Source organism: Ipomoea nil, unplaced genomic scaffold (genome assembly GCF_001879475.1).
Source record: "Ipomoea nil cultivar Tokyo-kokei standard unplaced genomic scaffold, Asagao_1.1 scaffold1721, whole genome shotgun sequence".
NCBI lineage: Eukaryota > Viridiplantae > Streptophyta > Magnoliopsida > Solanales > Convolvulaceae > Ipomoea > Ipomoea nil.
The window spans coordinates 1,457,165-1,463,345 of record NW_017618149.1 but is presented as its reverse complement, the minus strand read 5'-3'; positions in this window follow the sequence as shown (position 1 = coordinate 1,463,345).

Sequence of the window (6,181 nt, the reverse complement as noted above, 5' to 3'; positions counted from 1 at the left end):
AATACTTTTTTGTTTGTTTGTTTGTTTTTTTTTTTTTTTTTTAGATGAATGCTTCACCCTTGACTCTTGATTACTTCAAGGCCAGCAATAATGATACCATCCACACAAACTACTAATTAAGGCATTCACAAAAGTGGAACCTAACTATTTTGTGAACAGGGATAGATTATAATATTTAAGGTAGTCACAAAAGTGGTACCTAACTATTTTGTGAACAGAGAGATAGATTATGCTGTGATTGGTAAATAACTATTAGCTGATTTGGTTAGTGAGTTTAACTAGTTGATAGCATTAATTGATCGTAGAAAAGTATTTAGAAAATTAGTTGTGTAACTGATAGCAGATTAATGCAAAATTACTTTCTCAAAAAGCTGATTGAAAAATCTACTTTGATCGAGTAACTTTTTGAATTTTACCATTTTAAAACAATAAGTTGTTATAAAAGACTAATTAATCAAACATTCATATTGATTATTTAACCAAGTCAAACAACTAATGGTGGTCAAGTAAACTAAAATTGATTGATAAATTAACTGTACTATGTTACCAAACAAGAGCTATTAATCGCTCGAAGATAGCGCCATCATCAGTTAAGGAAATGCACAAGGTAATTAACTTGGCATTCTATTGTTTGCTTAGCTTGCTTTACAAAGATATGTATTTATTCATTTTTGAATAATTACTTGTATATTTTTATACTTAATTTCTTATTAGTTACATCTACCTTTCATTGTTTGCCATTTCATATATATATATATATATATATATATATATATATATATATATATATAATGCTTAAATTGAGACATAATATTGTATTTATTATTCGAATATAGCAATATTGTCATATTTTATTATTGTGATGTTATTACAACACTATTACTTGTCTGACATTCATGATTCATATTTCATTTTCAGTATTAACTAATAATTTAATGATATAATAGTTTAATTTGTATTATATTATATTGTATTTGGAGAAGATGTATGGGATGAAGAGAAACTCCATGTATAAGATATCAATCTACTTTGTTTGCCAAATTAACTTTTATACAATTGTATATGTAAATCCAAATGTGTGCATAACATTACTCAAAAAACTTTGTATTATATCAAAGACGTAGTTCAAAGATTTCAAAATCAAATTAAGACCGCTAGTATATTATATAAGTTTGGACTCCAAACTTAAAAATACTTTATAGTTTTTGCTCGAGAATTCTTGAAAAAGATAAATCATTGGATGCTAGCATATTATCTGATTTGGTGGGCGTGGGGTTACGTTGATGGGTGGCTAAAAAATTAAATATAGGTTTCATTTCAATGAAATTATATGTGTATGTTCCTGCGTGTGTGTCTACACATTCAATTCATTTATTACAACATATCTCTTTCCTTTTCTACGAATTTTTTATTAAATTATTTGCCAAACATCTTATCATGATGAAATAATAATGTCTGCACGGGCTTAGCTCATTGGTTCAGTCAGTAATATTTGAGAGAAGAGATTAATGTTTGAATCTCGGTAGCGACAGTGTAGGAATCTATTGAGTCACCGTAATTTACATCCTTTCAAATATCAGCAGTGGCGGAGCCACAATGGGGGCAGCGCCCCCCCCCCCCCCTCACCTCTTCCTTTAATATATACATACATGTATAAGTCACTAAGTAGTTTAGTTGCTTAGTTGGTTGAGCTTTGAATTTGACATTGTAAATGTCATGGGTTCAAACCCTATCTATAGCAATTTTGTATATGTTATTGTGTGTATATTTTAAGTTCTTTTATTTTTATAACATTTCAATTATAGGTAATCTATCATATATATTATATTATAATTTATAATGTATTTGAACCATATTATAGGTATTTGATATTTTATCATTGACAATTCTAAAATTATTTCAAGTACGTCCTCACTCACATCATTTTCTGGCTCCGCCACTGAATATCAGGCTGAGGTGTGGAAGGTTCTTGGGATTGTGAATTCAACTTTTGGGGAAAGGATGAAATAATAATAATAATAATAATAATAATAATAATAATAATAATAATAATAATAATAATAATATAATAATAATAATAATAATAATAATAATAATAATAATAATAATAATAATAACATGAAAAAGGTTATAGCTTTCGAGTGATGGAGAACAAAGACAACTATTAGTACGTACAAGGGACAATACTTTATAAATCCTTTTCTAGCTAGTAAAAAGTGTCATGCACAAAATTACCCAAGTTTCCAATTCCCATAATTTTACAAAATTTAATACTTCTGTCCTTTATTCTCTTCATTTGCTCCCTTATACCATGCAATGATGATGAATGGATACAAGTTTGCAGACCAAAGTCAAAACAGATGTACCATTTTTATTTACTATTCTGGCATATTTTTTTTTTAAAAATTCGATATCCATAAAAATATTTAAAATTATTATTACCTTTTTTTGGAGTGACGAGGGAAACCTGCAAATGTACATTTAGTAAACCAGCCTCAACCAACAAAGTTGAAATTTAAACTCGAGACCTTATGATTACAAATTTGTATTCTCTGCTAGCTGGCTAGGGTTACCCGTTATTGCGTTTTATTTATAAAAAATTACATCACTTCTTGTGGTGAATTGTATTTAGTTACTGGGACAATTCAAGAAGCATTAAATTACCCTATAATAATTTATTTAGTGCCAGCATTATGCACCAAAAGAGAGTGAAAAACATGAGTAGATATGTGGGCCAGTTTTGGGGTTGATTAAAATCGAATGTTTCTAGTAAAGTTGATTAAAAAATTTAGTGTGCTCCCTGCAATTGTCTGCCAAACGGAATGGTGTGCAATAGAATATGAGATTAAGATTGGAAGTTGTTTGCACATCCTGTCTTTTGGTTTCCTTTCACTGCCAAAAGTTGGAATTAAACTAATCTGAATTTGAGAATAGAAAAATGTGCAATAATCTTTAGGCAGTTGCATATATATCATCTTCTATCAATAACAGATCAGATTGATATAGCTAGGGAACATATTATCTGGAATGCACACCATTGAAAGCTCATAAAGATGGACTTCTAATAATACACCACCCACCCATCATCATCTCTTAGCTTAGCTACCTAATATATATATTAAATCTTGAATTGAAAATAGGGTTCATCTAGCTACCCCATGACTGTATAAAACATCCATTCCTAACACCAAGCATAGTAATGAGGATAACCCCAACCAAGATGGCTAAGGATATTCCAGCCCTATTAGCTTGAACCAGTCAGCTATGGATTCCAGCCCTATACTATTAGCTTGAACCAGTCAGCTATGGGCAACCTAGACTAGTTTATCACCTTGTGGTCTTTTATTGTCTATGGACAACCTACACTGATTTATCACCTTGTGGTCTTTTATTGACTAAGGTTACAGGGGTTACAGGGTAGGGTTTTACCAGTACACATTCCCTCGTGACCCGAAAAACATAGTAAGTGTTGCCAAGTCTTATTTCCTATTTTTCTTCGAAGTTTAAATCCTAGAAACATATATGGGTGTCTATGAATTATGATGTAGAATGAAGAAGAACAGGCTAGCCCGCCAGCCCCTCAGTTGTTGCATGTCCAATCAATCATATGAAGTGATATAACTAAGGTTGTTTGTTTATAATGAGTAGATTCCCACTTCAACCTTTGCATACCTATACTCATCAAACATTTCCTAATTTGTGGAAATATATATACACAAATAATACTGTAAAACTTTTTTTTTTTTTTTGGATCAAAATCTGCAGGTGGTAAAGATTTGCAGAACAACAAGGAAAGTCAACCAAGAAAAAGAATGGCCTCTATCAAGGAAAATTAAACAAACATTTTGTGAATATAAATAATGTAGATGTTTGTAGAACAATATAATATAAACAAGTGAAGCACAATTAATAGTACAAATTAAAGCCAGCCACTATGATAAACTCACATACAATAAGAGATATGATGTTTTTTTTTCTGGGATTTTTTTTTTCTTTTTTTGGGTCTGAATAATATGATGATCAAGAAATGTATATGCAATAATCTCTTCAAGAAAATGTTAATTAATCAAGAAGACTCAGAAACCTCACTTTGGACTTCTCTTCTGTGGAAATTCCTATGGCAACCACAGGCGGCGCAAGTAAGGGCGGCGGCGGTGCCCTCTCCGCCGCTGGGCATGAATTCCCGGCAGCCGTCCACGGCGTAGCCGCCGATATTGGCCGCATGGTTCCTTTGGCACTCCACGTATCGAACGCTGGTAGTTGCGCCGCCGGAGACGCCGGTATTCCTTCTCGTCACAACCACTTGTCTCTTCTTCATTGCTGAGCTTCTTCAACTCGATCGATCAATCCCCAAATTACTGTTAAAAAAAAAAAAAAAACACAAAAATCCCTCTGTGTGAAGAGGGATTTAGTGGCCTTCACTAAACTTAACCTAACCCTAGCTAGCAAGTTTGTGAATTTATAAAGCTGAGTTTCCACTTTAACGCCTCAACCTCAATGAATTTTTTTCATTTTAATTTAATTTATATATAAAGAAAAGGAAAGGAAGAAAGAAAGAAGTGGGAAAAGGGATAAATGTAGGGAAGGCCAAGTGACATTATACTACATTGTTTTATACTCTTTTGTCTTTCAAATCATGGATTATTATAATTATTCTACTCATTCCACCTATAGCCTTCACTTTTAATGAATGAGTTGTTTCTATCTATGACTTTTGCCATATCATGTGCTTCTCCAATAAAAAAAAAAAAATTACCCATATGAACAACTCAATTAATCACAAGAGTGAAGTTTGAGAACAATAACTTGAAATTGAGTCTCAATGATAATGAGGGCTTCCGTATTTTACATCCTTTTAGGTTGGAGATTCAACCTCTTGGGAACCATAAATAAAAAATGTTCCTTCCTTTGACTGAATGAATAATTTATTTTATATGAAGTAATTGCATGTGTATTTTGAATTCTTTCTTTATTTTTTCTCCGTTTTGAAATATGTATTATTTTACACATATTTAAAATTGTAACATTTGATCAACTAAATATTTATGACTTTAATTTCAATTACTCCTATTTCCCTTTTATATGTTCAAGTGGGGTGTAAATTAGTCGAGCCGAGCCTGAGCTTGGGTAGGCTCATGCTCGAGCTCAAGCTCGTTCGAGCTCGTGAACTGATGCTCGAGCTCGGCAATTGTAGAGCTGCTCGAGCTCGAGCTTGAGTTTAGGCTCGAATTTGAGTTCAATTTTGATCTCAAATTTGACCTGTTTGATTTAAAATTTAAACTACTTTGTTTTATGACTTTTATCCATACATAAATAATACAAATTTCAAATCAAAGCACTCAAAATAAGTTCGCAACAAATTACAAGACACAAGTCAATAACATTGTTCAAACTTCAAAGCACCTCAAAATAAGTCCGCAGATCACAACAAACTACAAGACATAAGTCAACAACAATGGTCATTGATTCCTTGTACATAAATATTTCTTCCTGGATAAGCAATTCAAAACAAGAAATATCTGTTCAACTTGTAAAAAAATATTAATAATATTAGATAACAAAATAAAGTAATTAAAAAATAGTTAGACGAGTATATTACTTAGTAACTTACTTTCATGAGTTGGATGTCGGAAGAAATATTTCTTGAAAGGATTTATCTTTCTGTGAAAATAAATAAATAAATAAATAAATAAGTATACAATTAAACAAAAGTTTTAAAAAGATAATGTATCATTAAGCACAAAAGTTAACTTACTTTATTTTTTGTAACTCCATGTATATGTCGAAGCCAATCACCCCCACAAAGTAAAGCTTGTGCTGTTTCAGGCAACAATGATGCACGATATGAATCAATTACCCTTGTCCCAGCACTAAATGTTGCTTCTGAAGCCACAGTGCTAACATGTATAGCTAAAATATCTGCTGCCATTCTTGATAATATTGGATATTGCACTCTATGCCTCTTCCACCAGTCTAAAGAACAAAAGTTGTCAGGAACCTCAGGCGGCCTGGAGAAACGGCGGACTCTGAACTCGTGACGACGGCCTGGAGGTGGACGGTGGCGACGGCTCTCTAATGTCGACGAAGTCTCTCTGTCCGTCTGCCGTCGATGAAGTCTGAGAGGCGAGACTTTGAGTTGAGTTGCGGCAGTTTGAAATTTTGGGAGAAGCGAGATTATAAA